Source organism: Camelus bactrianus, chromosome 11, assembly GCF_048773025.1.
Source record: "Camelus bactrianus isolate YW-2024 breed Bactrian camel chromosome 11, ASM4877302v1, whole genome shotgun sequence".
In the NCBI taxonomy this organism is placed as follows: domain Eukaryota; kingdom Metazoa; phylum Chordata; class Mammalia; order Artiodactyla; family Camelidae; genus Camelus; species Camelus bactrianus.
The window spans coordinates 12,241,866-12,268,634 of record NC_133549.1 but is presented as its reverse complement, the minus strand read 5'-3'; the positions used below and the strand labels follow the sequence as shown (position 1 = coordinate 12,268,634).

The 26,769-nt window shown below is 46.2% G+C and overlaps 1 long non-coding RNA gene across 2 annotated transcripts; it reads right to left on the bottom strand.

Moving 5' to 3' along the window:
- Positions 1-709: 709 nt before the first annotated feature.
- On the bottom strand, positions 710-26,521 carry LOC141579030 (uncharacterized). 2 transcript variants are annotated; one of them, XR_012509927.1, is made up of 4 exons: positions 26,026-26,521; positions 21,783-21,839; positions 12,613-12,720; positions 710-12,150 (listed from the first exon to the last, which is right to left on the bottom strand). It is a non-coding gene; the product is annotated as an uncharacterized LOC141579030 (long non-coding RNA). The 2 variants fall into 2 exon arrangements; XR_012509926.1 differs by lacking the exons at positions 21,783-21,839; positions 26,026-26,521 and having other exon boundaries at positions 12,613-14,240.
- Between the last annotated feature and the right edge of the window lie 248 nt (positions 26,522-26,769).

Sequence of the window (26,769 nt, the reverse complement as noted above, 5' to 3'; positions counted from 1 at the left end):
TAGGTTTATTTATTTATTTTTAGAGGAGATACTGGGGATTGAACCCAGGACCTCATGCATGCTGAGCACGCGCTCTACCACTGAGCTCTACCCTATCCTTGGTGAGTATTTTAACACTTGCCAGAGATCTGAAAATTTCCAGCTTTCCCACCAACATTCATTGCAATGAAAAATGAAAGAAGGTTCCACGTGTGGACGGAAAACACTCACAGGTGCTATCTGCACATGACTGGCCGCGAAACTGGGGTAAACACCACTTCATTTCTACTGGTGAAACTTTAACACAAGATAAACTTGCTGACTGCAGAGTGTACCGTATGATTGTTCTGTGCATGATTAATATAAGCAGTCCGGTTAGCAGAGGCCTCCCAGGGCCCACGGACCATTGTGTGGATCTTCCTGGAAAGCCAGCCAGCCACAGTCTGCTCTGGGCCCTGAGCTGCCCTTGGGGAAACAGGACAAAGTGGCGAATCAGGGGCGTCAGACGGTTGAAGGTGACGGTGTTTGGTGACTAGATCACTCCCAACCCACTGACTTTTAAGACTCATTACAATTTCTGCCAGGAAATCCTGAAGGCCTGGCAATTGTCTAGATTACAATTTCTTTCTTTTTTTATTTAATTAAAGTATAGTCAGTTACAATGTGTCAGTTTCTGGTGTACAGCATAATGTCCCAGTCATGCATATACATACAAACACACACACATATATTTGTTTTCATATTCTTTTTCATTAAATGTTATTATAAGATATTGAATTTAGTTCCCTGTCCTGTACAGAAAAAATGTATTATCTATTTTTATATATAGTGGTTAACATTTGCAAATCTCAAACTCTCAAATTTATCCTTTCCCACTCCCTTTCCCCCAGTAACCATAAAATTGTTTACTATGTCTGTGAGTCTGTTTCTGTTTTCTATTTTGTAGATGAGTTCATTAGTGTCCTCTTTTTCCTTTTTCTTGTTTTCTTGTTTTTGTTTTTTTTAGATTTCACATATGAATGATATTATATGGTATTTTTCTTTCTCTTTCTGGCTTACTTCACTTAGAATGATGATCTCCAGGTCCATCCATGTTGCTGCAAATGGCATTATTTTATTCTTTTTTATGGCTGAGTAGTATTCCATTGTGTAAATACACCACAACTTCTTTATCCAGCCATCTGTCAATGGACATGTAGGTTGCTTCCATGTCTTGGCTATTGTCAATAGTGCTGCTGTGAACATTGTGGTGCATGTGTCTTTTCAAATTAGACTTCCCTCCAGATATATGCCCAGCAGTAGGATTGCTGGATCATATGGTGAGTCCATTTTTAGTTTTTTAAGGAATCTCCACACTGTTTTCCACAGTGGCTGCACCAAACTACATTCCCACCAGCAGTGTAGGAGGGTTCCCTTTTCTCCACAGCCTCTCCATCATTTATCGTTTGTGGTCTTTTTAATGATGGCCATTCTGACTGATGTGAGGTGATAACTCACTGTACTTTTGATTTGCATTTCTCGGATAATTAGTGATGTTGAGCATTTTTTCACGTGCCTATTGGCCATTTGTATGTCTTCACTGGAGAATTGCTTGTTTAGGTCTTCTGCCCATTTTCAGATTGGGTTGTTTGTTTTTTTGTTACTAAGTTGTATGAGCTGTTTATACATTCTGGAAATTAAATCTTTGTCAGTAGCATCATTTGCAAAACTTTTCTCCCATTCTGTAGGTTGTTGTTTTGTTTTACTTATGGTCTCCTTTGCTGTACAAAGTAGATTACGTTTTTAGCCAACAGACTCTTCAACAGAAATAGCCGGTCATGGAAACGCATCTTATAAACCAACTGGGAAAAGAAGAAAGTTATCTCCAGCAGGGAGATAATGCCTGAGACAGATTTCTGAGGACATTATTTCTCTGTCTTTGATACATTGAGAACAGTTTTATGAGCATAAAAATCACTGAAGGAGGCTTGAAATATTTTTCTCTCATGTCAGTTCAATCCACAGAGCTGTGACAATTTTCAAAACCTCAGGGCACTGAAGAAATATATTATCTGAACGTTAGCATTTGAATAACTGATAACCAATCTCATACAACTGACAGGGGTGGGAGTGGGTGGGTCGATGACAATTTATATGTTTTTTATTTACATAGAACTGCATCAGTGCATCACCTCACTTATCCAGAAAATAGTTTAGAAACAAGGAATTTAAAAAAAAAATCAAAACAAAACTTGAGAAATACTTTTCTTATATATACACTTCTCCCATAGGCACAATAGCTCTTAGGCCCGGACTCAGAAAGCAGCTGTGTTTATTGCACACACAGCCCTAATCACTGGGATTTTCTCACTCTCATGCACAGAGCACTTTAGAAACAGAAAAGTAGAAGTGGGGAGAAGGCTTCCTATAGACACACATGCTGGTGAGAAACAACTGCTGACACCCGAAAGAAAGGCGGAGACAGGAAAGTGGGAAAAGCAGACCGAAGAATTCTAAACGCCCAGGAGCGCGGGGCCTCTCAGCGTGCCCGCACACGCGCCTCCCTGTCTCCGCTGCTGGAGCACCTGACTGTCTTACTCAACAACATTAGAATCGGTTCTCATTAGGACGACTTCGAGGCCAGGAAAAGAAAAAAAGATGTTACATCAAGGCTCCCAGACTCTTCCAGAAAGCAGAAGAGGTTGAGTTACACTTTAGAAATTTTTCTACCCAAAATGTCTTTTCTTCTCTCCTTCCTGCCTTCCTTTACTCTTTTTCTTTTTGCCTTCTTTCTTTTTTGCCTTCTTTCTTTTCTTTTCTTTTTTCTTTCTTTTTTGCCTTCTTTTCTTTCTTTCTTTCTTTCTTTCTTTCTTTCTTTCTTTCTTTCCTTCTTTCTTGCTTCCTTCCTTCCTTTCTTTCTCCCTCCCTACCTCCCTCTCTCTCTCTCTCTTTCTTTCTTTCTTTCTTTCTTTGGTGCCTTGAAGGACAAGCTCTCAGAGGCCTAGAACTCCGCTCTCCAGAATGGCTACTTTCCCAAAGAGAACAGGGATTTCATGGTGGTCGTGCGTGAGCAGATGTGCAGTTATGACATGTGATGTGATTAGTATTACTTCACATCTTGTAAGAGTCATCTCCTAGTTTTTCCATTTCTGGACAGTTGAACCACTATTAAAGATACTGTTACTCAAAGGGAGAAGAAACAAAACAAAACGAATGGAGGGGAAACATCAGAATAAACTCGCCATCAGGAAACATCAGAATGAACACGCCATCACCAGAGCAGTGGGAGGAGAAACAAGAGTTTACTTAAGGAACAAACAAAGTCTCACTGTCCCATTTACTTTTACTTTTAGCCAGCTCACAGACAGAACCTCTGAAACTGCTCATGGCCGCCAGATTTCTCCTTTCAGCTGATGAAAAACTGAAAGAAAAATCTCAGTCTCTTCCCCAGATGATATAGAAGAAATGTTGCCACATTCACATTTTCCTAAGGAAAAAAAAGATCAGCTACAGCAACCCTGAAAGCACACCTGCCCTCAGCAGCCTCCTCTCTGCCCAGACACGATGCGGAGCTGTGCACGCGCACACGCACGCACACACGCACACACACACCTTCTAGCGGGAACACTGTCCTGCAGGGAATGTATAATGATCATAAGAGCTGCCCTTTACGGAGAGCTCCCTATCAGTCAGGTGAGGGGTCAAAGGGCAACACCCTCTTAAGGAAACTGAGGCTCGGGGCATTTAATTACATCTCCTAAAACACACGCAGCTTGCAAACAAAAGGTGGGATTTGAAACGAGGTCACTTATCAACCACGGGGCTATGCTCCCTCCCAGTGAGGTTTAAATGTTTGTCCCCATCAACGACTCTCACCTTCCATGGAGCAGGGAAGGGTGAGCAGAAGCAGACACTGTGAACGTAAAGACCAGGGATGAGCAGGGAAACGCCAGCGCTGTTGGATGACCGGCATGTGGCCTCCCCGAGTGACCCGGAAACCCCGCGTCAGGGTCTGGGAAAGGCCACGTGGCGCGGGAAGAAGGCACATCCCTGGCGACTCCTGCATCAGGAAACCACCTGCTTAGATGGCTCTCTGCTCGCCGAGCGGGTCCCTGCCACAGTGGGTCAGATGTTTACAGACAGGCCCACCCTCTCCAGTGGGGGCTCCCCGAAGCATACTATCCGGGACCTTGGCAGCGTGCCCTGAACACAGGCCGCTGGCCATCCCACTGCAGCCTCCCTGGGCTCCATCCTCCCCGACTTAAGGACTCGACAAGCCCTGAGGGTCCAATTGCGCAGGGATTGGACCGAGTGATCCCAGAGCCCCTGCCTTCTCCACTTTTGAGGTATCTAGAGAATGCAGATAAAGCCTCTGGAAAATAGAAACATGTGAACTGGGGAGAGAAAGGGGGAGAGAGAGAGACAGAGAAAGGAGAAGAGACTGACTTTGCAAATTATCAGCCTGTCAGCCTAACATATGGAGCCGTGCAGCAACCACCGATGAAAACACCAAGGCGTCAGTACCGAACAGGGACGCTAGCAAAGTCCTGAGCGGCACAGCTACACGGCGAAGCAAGCCTCCTGCACGGACGGAGCTTCCTTCTGAGACACAGCAGCAGAAGCTGAAGCAGCAGGGCGTCAGGACGGGAACCTGGGGACCTGGCGGAGCAGCTGGGCCCGGGGCTCTGAAGCCCGGGCAGGGCCGAGCCTCCCTGGCAGTCCCCTTGTGCAGATGCGCCCGCCTTTAGGAAGCGTCCCTCCTCAGCACTGTGGGACAGTCACAGGCACCCAGACAGGAGCATCTTGCCTTCTTCGCCCAGACATGATGCGCGTGCATTCAGGCCAGCACAGAGCGAGCGCTCGGTGAGCATCCGTCCACTGGGTGACACCTGCTCTGTCGATGTCCGTTCCTTGACTGAGTCACGAATGCATGAAAATACAGTGTTTACCCATAACTCCCCACCTCATGACACTAAAGCCAAAACACAGTGCCCATGTTTCTGACTTGGGGGTAAAGATTTGTCATTTTAAAGGACGTGCATGAACACCAGAACCTTAAAATCAGTATTTCTTACATGAAAAGCAATACAGGCTCGTTGTAGAAAAATCTTAAAATATTGTATAATATAAATAACTGGAAACACTCTCATAATCCTGCCACTTAGAGATAATGGGTTAACATTTTGGTGCAGTTCTTTCCAATTTTTTTCCTGTATATATACACAGACATATGTACACATTTAAAATTATAACTATATGGACTATTTGGGTGTGAACCTGGCTTTTTCATTCAATGCTACAGAATGGACATTTCCCTTTATCAAAAACTGTCTCTGAAGAAGGAGGGTGTAGCTCAGTGGCAGAGTGTGTGCTTAGCATGCACAGGGTCCTGGGTTCCGTCCCCAGTCCCTCCACTGAAACAACAAATAAATAAATAAACCTAATTACCTCCCTCCACCAAAAGAAAAGACTCTGAAAATACGACTTTTAAATATCTACCCGGCATTCCATCACATGAACTGACTATGATTTATTTAACCATTTTCCTATTTTTGTACCTTGAGCCTGTTTCCAACTTTCCCACTATTATAAATAATGCTTCAGTAAACGCATTTATGCATAAATCACTTCTGCTTACACACTTCTGATTATTTTCTTAAGATAAATATCTAGAAGCACAATTCCCAGGGCAAGGGCCAGGTGTATAAGCACCTTTACAGCTCTTGTGACATGTTTCTTAAAATACTGCTTTGAATTCTTTTTTTTGAAACATGGAAGGATTGAGATCTGAAGGAAGTTACGGAGAGGAATGATAGGTTTTGTGTGTTTCTTAGTTAGTTTGTTTTTGCCCTTTATCACCTGGTTCCTGTCAGCCCAGGCCGGTCCAAGTGTCTGTCATCCTTAGAGGTTACCCTTCATCCCTCTGCCAGGCCGCCCCGTGTCCCCGGCGCTTCGTCCTCTGTCATCTGCAGTCTGTGTCACCTCGCCCAAGTTTGGGGGCCTGTGACCTGTGGTCCAAGGACACTCCAACAGACCCTCTGTAGAACCAGGAATTTCTCTGTAAGGAGTTGATTTCAAGGCTAGACACACACTCAGATCAAAGGTCTACTGTCTTCAAAAAGCAAATAAAAATACACAGGAAATGCTTATTCCAATGAATTAAAAATCATTTAATGACTTCCTGACTCTTTGTATTTTGACCAGCAATTCCCAGCATTCAAACAGGTTTCAGAAATTTCAAGGGGCATTATAGTCACAGAAAAAGTTGTTGATTCCAAAAAAAGCACAGTAATTGTCATTTTTGAATATGGTGTTTGCTTTATGCTATTGTAATGTGAAGTTAGGGTTAATTTCAACTTTTTCCTTCACACAGTAAAAGATTAAGTTTGCCGTTTCCATTGAAAAGGCACCTAGGATTTCTAACTGCATCTAAAGGAGGCCTCTGTTTCTCTTTTTTCTAAAAATTTATGTTGCAGTGAGCATGAAATATACTCACGCTAGTCATAAATATACTTCCTCTCCTTTTCAGGTAAGATGAATTTTAGTTATTATTATGGATATGTTTTCTTAAGGGCTTCTTATATGTCCCCTCCTTATTTTACTAAAAAAAAAAAAACTTTGTCTTCTATACGATACAAAATCCATTCTGAAAAACTTTTGCAAAATAATTTAATATTATATACCAACAGAGTCAACAAATATATTCCCACATTTCAGGAACTTGGAGATACACACACCCTTGCTGACAAATTAGAGTCAAAGGAAGAAAAAATGGATTTATCTTGGACCTTGGGATGCTAACCATAACTCCCTCATTTGGATAAGGAAATTGCAGTCCAGAGAAGTAAAAAAAGTCGGTTACCAAGTCTGCCATTTCATCACAGATATGGACTAGGAAAAATAACAAACTTAATAACTAAATTCTTTCCAGCCCTTTACAGTTTATAAAGGTACCTCGGTTCCACATTCAGCACTAAAAGGTACTTCAGCTTTAGGTTTTGGGCAGATGAAACCCCCCAACATGCTGTTTCCCTCCAGGAGACCCACGTGGCTGATTTCACATCTTGTATTATTTGATTTATCATTTCATGTATTGGGAGACGACACCCTTCACCTAGTGCCTCCCAAGGCATTTAAGATCAACTCATGCACAAAACAACAGGCTATCATTTTGTGTGGGCTGATTTTAAATGCAGAGTTAACACACCTTGCCCTGAAAGTTAAGAAACTGGGGCCACATCTGAGTGGCACAATCACAATGTCAGCAGGCTTTTCAGATTAAAAAAAAAGAAAGAAAAGCTGTTACTGGTCACATCTACCACTTAGGGCTCCAGGGACAAACTAGATCTCAGAGAAACTCAAGGTTGTGTCTTTCAGTGTCTAGGAGGGGGCTTCTCCAACGAAGGCACTGGATCCAACGTCTTTGCCAGTTATGTATGAATGGAGGACGATGGTAATTACTTATGTGACATCATAAAGAACGCTAACCGCTCTGAAATACATCCTCCTGTTAATTCACTCATATCTGCAACACTTACGGAGGACTGCTGGGGTTCAGGCACAGAAGGAGGGATGTAGGGGGGACAGACATGGCTCCCGCCCTCAAAGTGCCCCCGGTCTGGGCTCCTCCTTTCTGGAAGGTGGCGTCATTCATTATGACTACTTGGGACAGCCCAAGGCAACCTTCTCATCTGTGCAGTGGGTTTTACAGCATCATGTGCTGACTCTCCAGGAGGCTGTATTAGTTTCCAGGGCTGCTGTTACCAAATTACCACCATCCTGGGTGGCCCGAAGCAACAGGGTTCTTCTGGATTCTAGAAGGTCTAAATCAAGCTGTCTGCGGGGCTCTGCTCTCTCTGAAGGCGTAGGGAAGAAACTGCCGCATGCTCTTCCCTCAGCTTCTGGTGTTGCTGACAACCCTTGGTGTCTTTGTTTCTCTTTTTTTCCTTCCCTTGGTGTTTTTGGCTCGTAGACACATCACGCCAATCCTGGTCTCCGACGTCACTTGGTGCTTTTCCCGCGTGCCCTCCCCTCTCCGCAAGGGCACCATCACACAGGACGAGGCCCACCCGAATTCTGTATCCCCTCACTTGCACTTGATGATGTCTACGGGGACCTTATTTCCAAATAAGGTCACAGTCACGGGTCCCAGGCTTAGAATTTCATGTATCTTTTTCAAGGACACAACTCAACCCCTGACACAGGGGTCCGATACACCCACACCGTTTTCTCAGCAGAGACAGTAAAACGCACATCATTCCCTGCGGAAGGCAGGCAGCGCGGACCAGCAAGCGGAAAGCCTGCGCACCCCGAGCCCCAGAGCAGACCACAGGCGGTGAAACACGGCGACGTATTCTCAGGGCTCAGAGGACGGGACGGCTCGGAGCACACCTTCCAACAGACGGCAGTTCCTGTGTCCGTCTCTTTCATCTTTCTGTGTCGAGAGCACATAATCCTTCATCTTGATGTCTTTTTCTCCCCGTGCCGGCTCCGCCGTGAGGCAGGCACCAGTCGGCAGCCCCACCCCGTGGACCGCTGGCTGCTCCTCCTCTGTGACAGGGGCTGTGGCACGGCCCTGGCCCACCCAGGGCAGCCGTCCTTCAGGCCGCAGAGTGCACATCTGGCTCCCATGTCATTATCTGCATCGGAAGCATCTTCCCCTCGTGAATACACCGCCGTAAAGAATCTCGTCTGGCCTGTAGCGCTGTTCCCACTGGCGCCCGTTGGAAGGTTGGCAAATAATAATCCCAGCTGGCAGAGCCCCACGTCATGAGCCCTGGCACCTCTCACCGCAGAGGCAGGACCCCCTTCAGACCATCACTGCTCCTCCTGCACAGAGGTGCTTCTCTGCCGATGCTACGTGATGCTCTGCTGGACCCAACACCAGGCATGGAAACTGTGGCGGACCCAGCCCCTCCAGGGAGGACGTGGGAAGAAAAGCACTACCTTCCCCAGGCAAAAGGCGCTGGTTCCAGTAGGAGCTAAAGTCTTCCCGGAAAAACAGGAGGCTTGCCTGTGGCTAGTGAACCCCAGCCGAGAGGCAGGAGGGTTTCTGCACAAAACTGTAGGCAGAATGACCGTTTTCTTGCTACTGGAAACCATTTCTGTGGTTCTTATGGAAGTGGAAGTGGCACTTTGTTGAGTGTTATAAAAACATTCCAGGCGGGGGTACAGCTAAGAGGTGGAATGCATGCTTAGCATTCACGAGGTCCAGTGTTCAATCCCCAGTACCTCCATTAAAAAAATAAAATAAAATGAACAAACCTAATCCCCCCCCCCAAAAAAAACCAAACAGAACAAACAAACAAAGAAAAAAACACATTCATCATTGTCCCTGCCACCTGATATGAGCTGCAAGGGCAGAACTCGTGTATAAGAACATTCAGGCAACCATACAAGTACATTTTAAAATCTCTAGATTGTGCACAGGCAAAAGGAAATGAATGTAACTCGTAAGAGAGCCTTTGCGGGGGGAACATGCATCCTTTTTCCAGTTAGAAAAGTTTCATGAAGGAATTTGTTTTATAATCTCTATACCCTAATTAATTTAATAACAAATTAAGTGTATGGTCAAGACTCTTGGTTGCAAGTGACAGAAATACAACTCAAATAAAGGGCAAAGTATTTGTTCATGAACACAGAAAAAAAGAGAAATTCAGGAGTAGACTTTCAGGTAAAACTGGTCCCAGACATTCAAACAGTGTCTTCGGGGATCTGTCTCGAGGCTTCAGCTTTGCCTTCCTCTCTCTTGACTTCATTCTCATTCCTGCTTTTTGACAAGATATTCACCAGAGGCTCTAGGCTAGAAGAGAGCTTCTCCGGCCCATCCCCGGGGACTGACTGTCTTGGCTCTGATAGGCTCAGCTGGTGACATACGCTCACTGCTGCAGCAGTCAGGCTGGTTCACATTCTCATTGGCCAGACTGAGAGCACACGCCCATCCTGGGGCTCAGGGCGGGTAAGTCCCACCAGGACGACAGGGACAGGGAGTCAGGGATGGGTGCTTCCCTAAACAAAAGCCAGGGTTCCAGTATCACAGGAAGAAATGCACGTTGAACAGGCAAAAGCAACAGATGCCCATGACACTGTATAAGAATAATGTAAACTGTTGTGAAATTCTGACCAAGTACTACAGAATCAAGCTCAGCTGTGAGAATAACTGCAAGTGAGGTCAACTTGCAGTTTCTTTCACGGACTGTCTGATGGCTTCACCACTAGTAACCAACTGGGCGATAAATCCTTTGTTTGGTTTGCAAATCAAAGTTGTCCAGTAACATTCATCCCTGTTTTAGAATATTATATAATTCCTGAATCCTTCTATCAGGAATAAAGGTGACAAACAGATGCAGATAAAAGATAAAATAAACAAAATAAAACAAAACCATTACAGTGAAATAGTTCTATTTTCACATCATAGTTTCAGCAGGAAAATCTATTTGGCTGAGTTATTTTTGAACAGAGAGCAGACTGAAAAGGAAGAAATAAAACTGTTCCTGTTTTGAGATGGCATGAATGTCTATGTAGAAAAATCCCAACGAACGTTCAAATGAGACTCCTAGAACAAATGAACCATTTCCACGAGCTTGCAGGACACAAAGCCAACACACCAATAAAAAGCAATCACATGTCTACGTAGTAACAATAAACACTTGGAAACCAAATTCAAAATATAATACCACTCCAAAAAAAAAGAAATACTTAGATATAATTTGAACAAAATACATGCAGAAAATGTAAAAGCTGCAGATTGCAAATAACTGATGAAGAAATCAAAGAAGATCTAAGTAAATTAATAGACATATTGTGCTCATGGATTGGAAGACTCAACATAGTAATGATGTCAGTTCTCCCTAAATTGACCTATAGGGTTAATGCAGTTTCCATCAAAATCACAGTAAGGTTTTTTTTGTAGACATACACAAGCTTATTCCTTTATTTATATGGAAAGGCATAGGACCTAGAATAGCTAAAACAAGCTTGCAAAAGAGTAAATGGCGAAGCATCACTTTGCCTGAAACTAACGTCTACTACACAGTTACATCAATGAAGATAGGGCGATACTGGAGAGAGAGACACGGGGGTCAGTAAGACGGGGTAGAGGACCACACAGATATGCCCAACTGATTTTTGACAAAGGTACAAAAGCAATTAAGAGAAAGGATGGCAGATTTTTCAACCAATGGTGCTGGAGCAACTGGACATTCACAGGCGAAAAAATGAACCTCCACCTTAACCTCACGCCTTATGCAAAAACTGACTCAAAATGGATCATGAATTTAAATGTAAAACATAGCTTTAAAACATTTACAAAAACATAGAAAAATCTTTTTGAGGGCTAAGTGTAGGCAAAGAATTCTTAGATTTGACACCAAAAGCGTGATTCATAAAAAGAAAACTTGATACATCAGGCCTCAAATAAAAGAGGAGATTCCTCTAACGTAAAAGTGCTATGAGAGGGGTCAGACGCTCGTGATTGGTCCAGCAGCTACGCGCCCATCAGGAACCTAGTCTCTCCCATCCCTCCTCCCTTGTCTTGGCAAATGACTTCCATCTGCAAGGCGGCGGGCTGGCCATTGCAATTCCTGCTGCTGTGTCTGAGTTCTAGACAGCACCAAAGGGGAAACAAAGGAAGACAAAGTGCTTCCCATCCCATCCAAGTCAGCTTCCTGTAAGCAGCCTCCTGCAAAGTCACACAAAATACTTCTGTTTACATCTCAGCGGTCAGAATTTAGTTACCTGGCTACACTTAGCACGTGAAGCTGGGAAACTCAGTCTTCTGCTTCTGCCGTCTCTGTCAGTCAGTACCTGTATTGTTGGAGCCCCTGAATGATTCAGGGCTCAAACATGACAGAAGTTTACCTCATTCACAGAAAGCCCACAGCGATGTTCTTGACTGGCAGGAGGTTCTCCAGGCAGTGATTGAGGGACCCAAGTTTCTTCTATCTCGTGCCTCTGCCATCTTGGACACTTGACTTCCAAGATCTTCCCACTTGTCAGCATCCAGCAGTGGAGGGGGAACGAGCGTGGAGAACTGGCCAGGGAGGTTCCTGAGGGCCAGCACCAGAAGTGACACACACCACTGCCACCCACTGAAGGCCAGAACTCAAGCACATGGCTGGGTATAAGCAACTGCAAGGAATGAGGCCCAAGAAGGCACGGGTCGGTGATCAGTGACTAGGGCAATGAGCCCAGCTGAAAATGAGGAAAGAAAAGAGGGTGGACATTGGGAGATGGAACGGTTTTGGTCACAGGAGGCCAGAGTGGGCACCAGGAGACCCATTGCATTGGAGGGCTCCAGACAAGGGGGTGAAGGAGGAGCCGAGCCCAAGGCTGGCTCCTCAGTGACCACAACTTGGTCGTATGTCTTACAGACAGGAGAACAGAGCGGCAGGGCTGGAGGGTGGGGGGGAGGAGCTCAGGGGAAGATGTGCTGGTTGGCCTTGAGATGCATGAGTGGAAATGGCCAGAAGGCAGCTGGAAGGTCCAAGTTAGAGTTGGGCAGGGGGGTCAAAATCATATACGACAGTGAACAAAAGCAATGAAATGGATGAGGCCTCTGAGGGGTCGGTATAAATAGAAAAAACTAGAAAACCAAGGACTAAGTCTTGGGCAATGGATATATTGAAAATATCAAAATATTCCAGGAATACTTACTACGAACACACGAGCCTAAACAAAATGAGGTGTCAGTAGCAGGGCTGTGTGAAGACTTCTGTGGTTCTTGGAAATGCTGCAGGCGTTTTTGCCTTTGTGGGCCCCTTCCTCCATTAAAAAAGAAAAAACACATTAAAAAATTATTCCCTACAGCTGCAGTGGCACAGAGACAACTACAACCTAGACCAAATTAATTATTCTACATCCACTATCATGATATGATTTTCTCCCTCTGATTTTAAAAGAAATGAAGATTAAAATATCAATCAGTATATTTCACGGGGCCCTGGAAGTGTCAGAAAGCCAACTGTGTCTAATGGTGTCAACAATCCAAAACAATGGGTAGTTTTTAAAAAAATTAGTTGACTTCAGAAAATGTGCCTGTGTCTTTAAGGGGAGGTCTGATTTTTTTTTAACAGTTATAAGTGAATATTTTAATTAACCCTGATTCTCATAGGTGCACAGCCTTTGTCCCGCTGAAGTGGGCCTGAGCTGAGATGTGTGACAGTGGGGATTTAGGGCGGGACGGAGCCAACAGTTGTCCTGCTTGACTGTGTGAGAAAGCAACTTTATTTTTTAAATGCATTTTCTGCGTTTCTACCTCTCAGGGCATCCGATTCCCTTGTTAAAAGGCATCTGGTACATTCCAGGAGGAGTTGTTTTCAGAACTATGTGTGTGTTTGATGTTTGGGGGGGCTTGATTCTTAAGCCTGTTTTCCAAATAAAGTGAAGTTTAGACGGTAACGATAAGGAATTTCAGGTCTCAGATGAAGCGAAGGATGGATGACAAGTCAGGCAATCTTAAAGAGATTCCAGGAAGAGCAGCAGGGCTCGGGTGTCAGGAAGGTCATGCGAAGGGACAGAGGTGAGGAAGTGCCCGGACGTCACAGCTCCAGGCAGGGCTGCAGCCATCCACTGAGCGTCCACGGTGCGCTGTGTGCTGAGCCCTCCAGCCTGGAGGACACGGCGGGGCGAGGGGGAGGAGAACAGATAAAACACAGTCATGGGGACTTCTCAAGTTCTTAACATCTATAAATTCAACAGGTCCAGGATATTACTTCAAGAGCTAAAGTGAGAAAAAAACTCAAGGAGTAACAGTGGCGGATGACTCAGAAAGGATCAGAGATAAGAGTGTCTTCGAGATGGTCACAATGAGGTCACTGGCGCTCTGGTGAGAACTGCTTCCTGGAGTGGTGGGTGTGGAAGGATGCTGAGTAGCAGAGGCTGTTCCTAAAGTCAGATCTTGAAGTCTGGCCCCGGAGCCAGAAGAACTGGTTGGTTTTAGATCAAGCGCCTGCTTCAGCCTCGTCTGGAAGTAGCTACACAGTAACAGCCAGTGTTTACAGAGTCTTGGGTCAATTACTCCGCCCGTCAGCTTCTGCCGTCAGTATGGGTTTTATGCCCATTTTACAGGTAAGGAAAATGAGGCACAGAAAGGGTAAGTGACTTACCTAGGATCACACAGCTGGTACAAGTGGGAGCACAGGAGTAAGAACTCGGGCTCTGCCTCCAGGTCCTGGGTGATATCGACCCAGACGGAGTGGTCTCTGCACACATTAGTAAATCTCACCTTTATCTGTCACAGGGTTTTATGGTTGTTATTACGTCAGTTTACAGAAGCAAGCAAGGTACAGGGAAGCCACCTGCCTGTGTTCACACAGTGAGGTGGCAGCAGATGCAGAACTGCCACCCATCACACAACATGACTTAAAGCCTCAGAGAGGCTGCGGACAGGGATCCGGAGCTCAGCACTGCGTGGACTAGAGCCATCAGCCCAGGGGAAGCTGGGACCCTGCATCTGGTAAAAAGAACAAACATTTAGCCCGTCTCCAACCCATATCTGTCTCTGCCTCCTCACGCCCCCAAAGAGGAGAGCTTTCCTTGAGAAGAAATGACTTCGTTCTCTCTGGATATTTAGAAAATGCTGGGGTTTCAAAGCCTTTCCCTGTCAGACCCAGATGGTCTCCCCTCTTTGGCCAGATGGATGGAAAGTGCATTCTGAACCAATAACATGGCTACCTAACATTATTTTAAAATATATTTTAATCGTATCTAATAATTATATAGGACACATTGGTCATACTGGTTTTTGTTTTGAGTTCCTAAGAGGAAAAACACAACCTAAGCATAAAGGGCTGTGATTTGCTTCTTTTTTTATCATAAGTTAATGACATTAACTTATCAGCATGGCGTGTGTGTATCTGACCTATTGGCCTTCCTCCATCCAGTAAGGAGAATGCCTGCTTTGGAGGCGTGTGCACATGGACAAAGGGAACTGGAAGTGTCCCTGCCCTGATGCCTGGGTGATAAACCTAGGCCCTGGCTTTGTGACGGCAGTAAATGCTGCTTTTACAGTTGCCACAGCTTAAGGAAAATGGTGGTGACACATTCATCAGAGAAGCTGAAAGGCAGACAGTGTTATCAGCTGAAGAAAAATCGTGGTGTCAGCTTTGGTTACGTTATGGATGCCATGGTTGGGGATAAAAAGAGGTACCCGTGTCTACCTTTCCAATACAATCTGTGCGTCTTTAAAAAGCATGTGTTGGTGACATTTTTAAAGACCTAAAACCATGTAAGTATGCTCGAGAAACTTACTATTTTTTAATGATCTGGTAAATTACAGACTTTATATAAAGTGGTTGTATTTTTTTAAATAATTCTGAATAATGGCCTCCTCATTTATCTTTTTTCTAAGGGATTCAGCAGCTTTCCATATAGAATGTTTGTAGAGCTCTGTAACAGACACAAATGGCTATTAGCAGTAAGAGATGATGATTATGGGGAATTAACGTGGAAATGACACTGGGCAGGGAGGCCCCGACGTCAAACCTGTGCATTTATCTCTCAAAGTCCTCTCCTTTGGCGTCCTGGTATGAAACTCAGGCTGCCTGGTTTTGCTCCTTGACCTCATTCTATGTCTTGAAAATGTACTGTGTTCCTGTGTGGTTAAGACAAGAATTTACCAGTCATTTTCCCTCCTGACCTACCTGTTGTAAAACAATCTACAGTGATTTGCAACCTTTGCTTTCCTTCAGGACGACACAATAAGCTGCCACCTCCTGTGCTCCACTGGGGGTAGGGGTGCAGGGTGGGAGTTGGGGGGGGGACGCAGGCATGGAACCCTGGCCTTGGAGGTAGTTGTGGGGGTGCTGTTCCTCCCAGGCACCGTCCCAGGGGCGCCTGAGGATGCGGTGCTGGCTGCCGGCCAGGTAAATTGGAGGCAGTCCTAGAAGTAAAAACATCCATCATGCTTAGTGAGATCTTCGGTTGTAACGGCTGCCTTGAGCCTCCAGACTTTTTTTTTTTTTTTTTTTAATAAAGCTCCTCCCGGTCCTGAAGCACTCTTTCCGCCTCTGCTGCCATATGTTTTTCCAGCTGGACCTCCACCAGTCTTCCGCTCTCCAGAAAGTTCTCATTCATTCAACCCAAGGGTATCTCAATGGCTTTTCTGAGGACTGCTGGAAGTTTCAGCAGGAGTCCTGGCCACATGGAAAAATACAGCTACTTGAGCTTACAGATGAAGGTCTCAAATTGGGAGTCTGCCCTCAGGGGCTGTGCTTTCATTATTCAACTTAAATTTGGAGAAATGTAAATAAACATATTTAAATGTGTGAAACTGTATAAGAAAAACGTCCTTATTAGCCTACACTTTCAGTGATTCAGACGTCCTCACCAAATCCAACAGCAGGGAAATTTAAGAATGGTTTTTGTTCTTTAAGAACAGGGTTTTTTTGTTTGTTTGTTTTGTTTTTTTTTGTCTGAGGACTGGAATCCACCCACGTGTTTACTCTGACTAGCCAGTGACCTCCGGACCTTGTTTTTCATTGTTCATCTTCTATTCACCTGGGGCACCGCGGGTGTTTTCGCTTTTCCAGATGCTGTTTTTCAGACTGGTTGATAGAACGGCTGGAGTGACCACTCTCGGATACACTTTGGAGTTCCGGCCTCCGGGCCAAGGTTCACTGTCCCCAGTCCTAACCCAGCTGCGGGTTCTTTGTGAGTCAGACTTGGGTGATGCCCTGTCGGTCGTCTTGCCTTTGAGTGAGTCTAGAATTCAGTTCCTCATCCTCAAAAGCCCTAACTCAGATGGAAACCGGTCACACATTCTCTGTGGCAAACTCTCCTTGGAAGACACTCACCAGGAATTGGGCTGTAGGCATAAAGCTCTTACTTTATTGATGTATTCATATTTGATTTACAGGCAAAACTGAGCCCACTTTCATATTTTAATAGTGTCCATGACTTACTGGCAAGTCTTCGACTACACTTCCCGCGGGCCCCCACCCCCAGCTCACGGCCCCTTCTCCCACTACTGTTTCCCCAGCTCTCCCCCAGATCTTTCCTCATCACCTTCACGCTACAAAATCTGCAGGGGCAAAAATGATGCCTCCGATAAGATAAAGCGGTCTCCAAACAACCCACACTGGCGGTATAAAACCCAAAATTTTGACAGTGTTAGTTTGGGGAGGCCAGTGGTATTCAGGGATAGCTATGAAATTGTGCGATCTGATTTAGTCAAGTATTTTTCAAAGCGGGCAACAGACAGCAATATCGTGAGGAAATCACACTGAATTTCACTTTCTTTCTGGTTTGCTGGCTTCACCGAAGGCTGAAACAAGAATATAATTACAATATTTCTAAACCGATTGTGTAACCTTCCTGAAGTTTGACAACTTGACTCCCCACATTCATAATACAAGTGGTGAATATCTGGTAGGTTACCCATTAAACGGCTGTGACAGATCGTATTTCTGGTTAATTGTTAGTTCCTTATGACCTTAGACTTTGCCTGTGTATTTAAGAACACCATCTGTTGTCTAGGTTAGCAATACTACGTTTTCACATGAGGATTACTGTTCTTACTTCGTAAACAACAGTGCTCAGTTGGAGGCGTTGAAACTCTACCATAGGATTATTTAAATTATACTACCTATGGAAAGCTTAAAAAAAAGAAACTGACCTTCTTGTCCATGCTAGCTTTATTGGCTTCACCTAAAATGTCATAATTTATATACCATAATAAAACCATAAAGAAGATTTACACATTGCTTTCTTGGTCTGCAAAACGAAGTATTTGAAAAGAACTCTGGCTCTGTTACACCTGTCCTGTTTGTCTTCTTCCAGACTAGTTTCTCATCGAATGTTTCTGAGAAATTTCCCAATAAAACATAATTAAAAAATAATTCCCACAAAGTGAAATGAGATGACACTTTTTCTTTTCTTTTTTTAAACAGTCACCCAAGATTAAGCCTCTCTTGTTTGGGGGGCATGTTGAGAACCCTGCTGGTGTTCAAGAAATATTAAAACATCTACTAACATATGGGCTAAGATAAGGCAGATGTTGACGGGGTTTTAAGCAGGCTACCTTTGTCTGGGACTCGCAGACAGTGGCACCTGGGAAATGCACTCTTGGGGGACGGGGTGAAGGGTGGGGAGGGGCAGAGCCTTTACTTGAATTTAGCCAGGCCTGGGCTGTACCCGGGTACTAATTTACTGCAATTCTCCAATCCATGAATCAGAACTTCCAAAACACAGAGGCTCTGCGGAGTGGGAGAACAGGCTTGCGTCTAATATCTCCTGCACCCTTTCTGCATCAAGAGAAGGAAACTGCACGCACTTGTTCATTCATTTATTTGCTTCTTAATCCATCCCCTGCCCTTGTCCCAAAAGGAGCCGAGGTGAATGGAAATGACTGTTTAATGTGACTCGGGAAATGACAGCTCCTTAGAGGTGAAAACTTTTTCACAGTAACTGTAATTTTTCATTCCTTAACAATGGTGACACTTTAAAGAAGCAGGACTGAGCTTTGGAGAATAAAGCATTCTAAGCAGTGTGCGTCTGATTTCTGAACTGACTTTTGTTACGAAAACTGGGACAAGGCTCATAGGATTGATCATTATAAGCCCAGCACCCACAACTCTGGACGCTTCACCGAGTATGGTTTTTTTGGTGTTTGTTTGTTTTTTAATTACTTGGAATGGGAGAGGTTGGCATGAACACCCACCATGTGAAAATAATCAAGAGGCCGTCTGCCAACAGAAAATAACTTTGAAAGTAAGGAATGTGGAATTGTGGGCCTAAACCATTTGACAGCTTCCCCAAAAGGCACGTCCTGACATGTTCTCAGTGTAAGAGGGCTTCGGCATTCCAGCTTTTAGAAGAACGTCTCCTGTTACAGCTGAAATTTGCCGCTTATCCTTTTCCACGCTCTGAATTCATGGAATCTGGAAGTCCGATTCCAGAACTCTCATTTTAAAACCTATTGAGTCATCTTTATATGAAAAGTAAAGAACATGGCTCTTTTTTGATTTTTGAAGAACAGCTGAAATGAAATGTCCACACACAAATGCTTCCCAACACCACCATTTTTGAAATGCACAGAATTTAAGAAATTTCATTTAATTTTTTAATAATCAGACCCAAACAGACAAAAGTCTTATAGAAAGTCATGGATGTAACACTTCACTACAGTTAAGAAAATCACAACAAATTTGAAAACATCAGAAACATCAGAATTCCTGGAACCTATTCCTTTACAAATTCAGTACACAGCCAGTGAAGAAGCCACACAGCTAGTAAGCAGTGGAATCCTGGGTGACAATACAAAAAAAAAAAAACAAGAAGCCTCAAAACAAGTTTCTACATACTGCTGACCTGTTCAGCCAATGCCTGTCAGTATGTGGAACTTTTCTTCCCTTTTCTTCAACTGAGGCTGTCTTGAGTAACCTGAAAGGCCTGTGGGTAGTGTATTGAGTCTTTGCCCACCATATATACATATATATATATATAATTTTATGTATATATAAAATAAGGCAGTCTTTTGTGGAAAGAATTATGTTCACAAGCCTGGGACACTTTAGTTGGGCATGTGAATACTGATCCACACGCTTCTGCCCTGCCTAACTTCAACTAAGTAGAGACCGTGGTTAGACACTTCTCGCCTGGGATCTGAGCCCAAACCCAGCAGACGTAACAGACGTAATGTTCTCAGACGACCTGATGATGTGGTGGCCATTGAAGCTCACAACTTTATTTGGTAACACAGTGCCCCCCAAATAGCGGGCAGGCACTTACGGTCGTCCCTCTGCTTTGGTTTGTGATTCCGTATGTGTCAGAAGAATGCTGGGCTTGGGTCTGCCAAATTCTCTTACTCCGGTCACCCCCCGCCCCAGCCCACCACATGAAGGGTCAGAGTGGAAATGGTGCCATGTTCAACATCCCCTCTTCCACGCAAGTGGAATCCGGGCCCTGAGAGTCCCCGCGCCCTGCCTGCGGTCACACGGCAGCCGCATGGAGAGCAGCCATGGCCCCGCAGCCCCCTCCCGGGCAGACGTGTACATGTATGTAAAAAAGAACCTGCCGAGGAAACAGAAATAGGAGGCAGCCCACCAGTGGGCTAAAGAAAGAACTACAGTCCGGGGGACGCGAACTCTAGCTGTTTCCCTGCACATTCTCTCCGTCTCAGGGCAAGTTCCTCACGGGCTGGTGCCTGTTCACCAAGTCAGCAAAGTGAACAGACACCAAGGCCTCAGCCAGCGTTCAGAACAATCAACTGGTCTGCTAACGCAAATGTAGGCAGTCAGGCAGGTGGCCAGACTGGGAGCCGTCCGAAAAGTATCCACGATCTAGTGACATCTTAAATCCTGAGAGATGACACCCCGAGGAGGTTCACACGTGCTGGGCCCCAGGCATGTTTCAGAGCCAACTGTACCTCTCAAGAATTTGCTTGAAGGGCTGAGGAGGCCTGTTAACAAGTCCATCAAGGTTCAGACCTGGATTTCAGGACTGGCACAGCATCTTAGCTGTGACTGGCGTTTCAGTAAACGCACTGTATTCGGGCAGTCCCTTTAGGAAATCTCTTTCTCTATTTCTGTCCACCAGAGGTCCTTTGCTAGGGCTCAAATCCAGGCTCTCTGCTCCCCTGTTTATAGTTTTCTTCTTCCCTGTATGAACTTCAGTTCTGAGTGTGAATCTTAATTCTCTCAATGGGTTTGTACGCCCCTTGGCAAAGAGGTATTACCACGTGGGCACAGGAACGGATGTACCAACGCACAGACACTCACGCGAATTAATAAATTACAGCCCACAGTTAGTCTTTTAAACTTTCCTTCCCTTTTTCCTTCTGCAGGGAGTTCTCTGTATCTCCTTTATACATAAAACTGACCAAAAAAAAAAAAGTTTGGAGAAAAGTTTATTGTTAATGTTTAGATTGCTGGCTACCTTTGGACTATCACCTATGCATATAAAATAATTGTCTTAAATAACAACATTACTTTGTGTGTGTGTGCTAAACACCTTAGACCACAGCAAGTCAGGTCACAGCAAGTCAGTCACCAGAACAGACTACTGAAACCCCACTGGTAAAGGCCAAATTTTCCTGCTGACTGGCATTTTTTTGCAGAATATATTTGCATCTTGTCAAGAGAAAGACAATCTAGTTCATACTGGCTAACTTCTGTCTCATAAGAAATGCAAACAATAAGTTATGAATCATTTTGCCTCTTATAACCCCTTTCTAATGATGAAATCCTATGAAGTATCTGTCTTCATGCTTTTTCCTTTTCAGTGCCCTGCAGGCCACCATATTTACTTGTCTGACTGCAAAGTAGCCAGGACTGGGGTCCTACAACAGGAATTAAATGATTTCACGAGATTTTTCTCTTTGTTTTTCAGGAAAATAGGTCATAAAGAGATGAAGATGCAATGTTCCGATATGGTGAGTGACCAAACCATTTCCTTGCTCAACTAAATCCCAGAATTAAATTTTTTATCCAAACACCAACATCAATTTTTATCTATGGTTCATAAATTTTATCTAAGGTTCACCAGCCCAAAATGGTTTGCCATTTAAGGAGTCCCACACAAGGCAGGGCGTGGCGGCAACTGTCCCTCACCCCTGCCATATCCTCTGTCTGTTGTGACGGTTTGTTTTTCTTTGGATTGCCTGTCCTATGCACTACACTAGAATTTTCCTTTTTCCTATAAATACAGATTTAGATGAAGCAAATTTTAACACTCCTTTTGTTAACACTCACGAATGTGAACACTCTTCTTCTAGGTCTCTAAACTGTGCTTACACAACTTTTTAAAATGCAAAATGTAAACAGAATGTTCTAGACTATAGCCTTAGAGAGAAATACTCATACCTGGGTATCAGTACTGGTGCTCACCTTTAATGTTACTGTCAGCAAACCACTTAATCTTTCAATATCTTAGGTTTTCAGCTTCTGAAAAAGGATGACAAGAATAGAATTTGTGCTCAAAATAACTTTTCAGAATGTCCATATGAAAGACATAATAAATACAAAGCTATCACATTATTCTTAACCTTTTAGAATTGTAACAGCTTCTACTTTTTTCCTTACTCCTGAATATGTATGTAAGAAAGTTACCAAGTAGTCAAGCTAATGAGAGAAAATTTACCATTTTATTATTTTCAAACATTATCCATGAGGTTAGTTCACTATTTTGTCAGTGTCTGCCTCCTGATACCTTCTAAAAGATTTTAGCGAGTGTCTTAAGTATAAGTTAAGCTCGCATCCAGATATTATTTCAGAAAAGTGCATTTCATCATGCTCTTTCCAAAAAGTCAATAGGAGGGTTCTGGCATCAAATTGCTGTTGAATTCCTTCCAGTTCTTTTACAAATTTCCTTGCAGACTGAGCGGGTGTGTGACCTCAATCTCTCCTCTGTCTGTATTTTTCACTTAGCTCTTTAAATTCTGACACAGTAAGTAGTTAACCTACATGAAGACCCCAAATTTTACTCTAAATGGGGACCTGTACGTATGTTTACACATTGGCTGGTGACGAATAGCTTCTGTGTGTAATACGTGGATGATTAAGAGCTCCTGTGATTTTATTTGGCCTGATTCTTAGACCCTCCACGGAGAGTTTATCTCGTCCACATGCAAAAGTCTCTTTAATATCCTAATGCTTTCTGTGTACAGGGGAGGTAGGCTACAGGGAGAGGTCAAATGGAGGAAAAGTATTTCTAAAAAAGTTTATTTGCAATTTCAAAACTAGTAGAACAGTCTCATAAAATGTTATTATTTAGAAGAAAGGCTCTAATATCTATTACAGAAGATTCATTTATGTCATGACTCTCCACAGTGCGTGCAGATGCCGTCATATAAGTAAGTATGTTCAGATACATATTTGTAACTTTTTCGAAGTGGAAAGCCCTGAATATCACACATGCACTTCCAGGCTTCTGGTACTTCTCCTGCCCAAGCAGCCTAGGATGGTATCCACAGAAATTCAGATGACATGTGGTTGCATTTTTTTTCTCCTTCAAATATGCCAGGGTCAGAGTTTAAGACACTTTGGTACGGTTGCCACATCATGTTATTAATAGAAACTGCACTCTAAGGAATGAAGGCTGTGATTCCACGTGTGTGGATACAGGGTGAAACGCATGAACTCAGCAGTCCCTGGGAATACCACGTCCTGGATAGCACCCACGCACTGCCGGGGCACAGGGTGGCAGTCCTCCCGCCACTACGCTGTCCTCGGGGCAGAGTTTCATCAAGGTCCTCTGGTAAGAACCACGGCTTTATACTGCCCTGTCGACTGTCAGGACAGGGCTGCGGTGTTTTAACAAGACCGTCTCAACCAGAGTATGTTCTGAGGACCAGATTCTCATTTTAGGTGTTCTAACACTCACACAGTGGAAGCCCACGTCAGTCTCAGTGTGGGGGTCAGATCTGTTCCACCCACAGAGCTCCTGCTCAGAACTGCTCCCTTTGGTTTACCTTCTAATCACTTCCCTTACTCCAGCTTTTGATCGTATTGTACTGAATGGCTTTCCTTTTGCTCCTAAACTATGATTTTCTTTTTCTTTTTTAATCTTAGAAATTAGAGCTGGAAAAGACTGTTGCTTCATCTCATCTCAGCAGGAGTGTTCCCCTTAGACTATTTCCTTTAGCTCTTAAGACTAACTGCAGCATTTCAGTGTGCTGGTTGAAAGCCAGCTTCAACCCACTGCCCCGCCAACACTTCACTGAGCATCTGCCTGCCCCTCCACATATGAACCTTGTGGGAGCACACTGCAGCCAACCCGGTAACCTTGACTCGGGGTGGCAAAGATTCTCATGATTCTCTTTTGAAAGGACCTGCAGCCTTTTAAGCAAGAGGGCAGAGTCTACGTGACTAAAACATACCAACTTCCTCTTTCATAAGTCATCACATGATGAACTACAATTACAATTCCTGCCTTGTCTCTGCGAATTGCAGACGCATTGCCTCACCCTAGAAACCCTGCTCCCGTGTGTGGAGGAGGAGGCGGCTCTAACTGCTGCAGCAGCCGCTTTGGAAGGGATCCAACTCCAGTCTGTGCCGGGAGGGAGGGCAGTGGGTGGAAGACGAAAACAAAGCTATGTTTACTTAGCATACATCGATAAAGCTGCTTGGGAGCTCCATGAAAGGCCAGGCAGCATGAAAGCCTTTTGATACAATATAAGGAATTGCTGCTCTGGATCCAGGGCCAGCCTTAACCCCTGGGATCCCGGACCCTTTTATGGCAAGAGACCGGAACTAAAGTAGCCTGTCCATTCTCCAGCAGGCATTTCGTTAGGGAAGTTACAACAACTCAGTTTCGACATGAAACTGGTAGTGTGAAATAAAAAGGAAATGCTCTTCGTTTGGAGAACAAAAGCTCTGTTCTACAAAAATCCTTTCCTTAGTACCTCTCAGGGCAGAATTGGTATCTTGGTATTTCTATTCTGGGATGGAGCCGACAGGCTTTCCCTCGAGGGTATTACAGTGCCCGCTGGCAGGTAAATGAATATAATCAGGCCGCAGCTCTAACTCCGAGTTGTTTTCTTTTAATATTTCAACCGCTGCCTGCTGGGGCCATTTCTTGGGGGTGTTTAGCTGGCTCATCCCTGCAGCACAGAGCCTGGGCCTCACCCCCTTTGGAAAGTGGCCTCGAAGGTGAAGTCACGTGCCAGGATGAGTGGCAGAGGGTCTCCAAGGAGAGCCATAGGTCCTGAAAAGGAGCTTGACAGCAGGGACCAGGAGGGACCAAATTCACTGGCACCAACTGCCTGGCAGAACAGGATCGGGGTCCTCCTCTCCCGTCTAGGAGGGGGTGAGGCAGGACTGTAAGTGCAGGGCGAGATCAGGGAACAGATGGGGACACCTTTATGGCAGGCGCACCTTCTCTGGAAATCCCCAAGAGAAGACATTCACGGTTCGCCTGTAAAAACATTTAAGTCTGGCATTGCGATTTCTGTGCCATTTTTGAACAGGTTTTTTTTTTTTTTTTCATGTGCTTTAAGCAGCTCCCTCCACTGTTTCTCTAAGGGTGTTTTTCCTCTTCCTTGTGGTTAATCCTTTGAAGCAACCTGGCATTTTCAATAGCAACAACTAGAGAGAAACGTCAGCAGGATTTTTTTTTTTCTTTTCTCCACCTACCAATCCAGTCGTAGGAAAGATAATATAATTAGTACCCTGTTCTTCCCACACTTAACCAGCTCATTCCAGTCTCGGGGAGAGATGTGGGCCTGTTTTCCAACAAAGGAAGCTCCAGAGGCCGCCCTTCCAGAGTCGAAGTGTAAAAGTCCCAACTGAGAGTGACTAAGCCCGCGTCTCTTAGGAAGACTAACGACCAGCCATAAGTGGTTTGCCATACCACACGCCAGCTCCTCCTCCCGATAAAAGTATGCAACTCAAGTGCTCAGTTCAGTCTGGGCAGAGTGCGTGGCTGCCAACAGTGGCAGAGCGCGGGGACGCGGCCGGCAGCGCGGCCGCACCTCGCCTTCGCGCAAGGCGGGCCTGAGCTCCCACCCGCCGGGGCTGAGCCCAGCCCGGGCCCGCGGTGGGCGCGAGTCCGCCCTTGCTCCGCGACGGCGCCAAGGACGCCCGCGGACGGCCCGGCCCGGCGCCACGGGGGCCCACGAGGCCCGCCACTCACCCCACCGCGGGCGCTGACCCCGCGGCGGCTCGTGCCCGCGCGTCGCGCCACCGTGAGTCCAAGTTTGGCCTCGGGGGCGGGGCCTGGCGGCCCGGAGTCGCGGCGGGGGTGGGGCCTGCGCGGTGACGCGGGCGCGCTGGCCGCAGACCCCGGATCCCTGGAATGTGCATTCGTTCAATGGGGCCGCCGGTGCCAGCGGCGCCGAGTCACGTCCGCGCCGAGCGTGCGCACTGGGAGGCGGCGGCGGCGCACGCGGCCCGCGACCCCGCGACCCCGCGCCCGCCGCGCCGACCTGCGGAAGGCGGCCCGGACCCTGGGCCGGGAAGAAGGGAGAACGGGCCCCCTCATACTGCGACCAGCGCCCTCCCGGCAGGGCCCCGGGAAACGCGGTGGACGCTGTCCTCGGCCTGGGAGTAGCGCTCCCGTTAGCTAAACTTCGGGGCCAGCCGCGCGTGCGTCTTTCCCAATACTAACCACGGCGAGCGTGGAAGCACTTACCAAAGAGTTCAAATAAAACTCCTTTGAAAAAATGTGAACCACGCTAGACTCAAAGTCCCCATCCTCAAAAGATGATTGACTGAACAAGTTACAAAGTGGCCCGCTTTTCAGAACATGAGTTGGAGCACGATGTGGCCCAACGGCCCGAGAAGGGAGGGAACGAGGTCTCAGTAGTCGAGGCAGCCGAGCGGGTGGAGGAAAGCCCGCCATGCTCGCGGCGAGCTCACGTCGGGGACACGGGGACACGGGAACACGGCCGCGGCGAGGGCGGGCGGGCGCCGCGGAGCCGGCTCTCCCGGCAGCGCTCGTTCCCCGGCGGGGGGAGGGGGAGGGCGCCGGCGCGGGGGAGGGCGGGCGCGCGCGCGAGGGGAGGGGGCCCGCGCAGGCGCCTTGCGAGGCTGTCGAAGAATCAAGTCTGTAGAAGTGGAGCGGCCGCGGCAGCAGCAGCAGCGACGGCGGCGGCTGAGCTGAGGCGGGCTGGGCGCTGACGCGGGCGCTGGAGAGCGGCGACGCCAGGAGCTGTGAGAGAGCAGCGGAGCGACCCGGGGCCCGCGCCGCGCCCGAGCTCCACGCCACCCGGCCGCCGCCGCCGCCCCGGCGCGGCATGCCCCGCCGCTCGGGCTGAGCCTGCCCCGGCGGCCGCCCCCCGCCCCCCGCCCCCCCGGCCTCCCCGCCCCCCGCCCCGCACTCCGCGCCGGCCGCCGCCGCCGCCGCGACCTGCTGCGCTCCCCCGCGCCCGCGCGG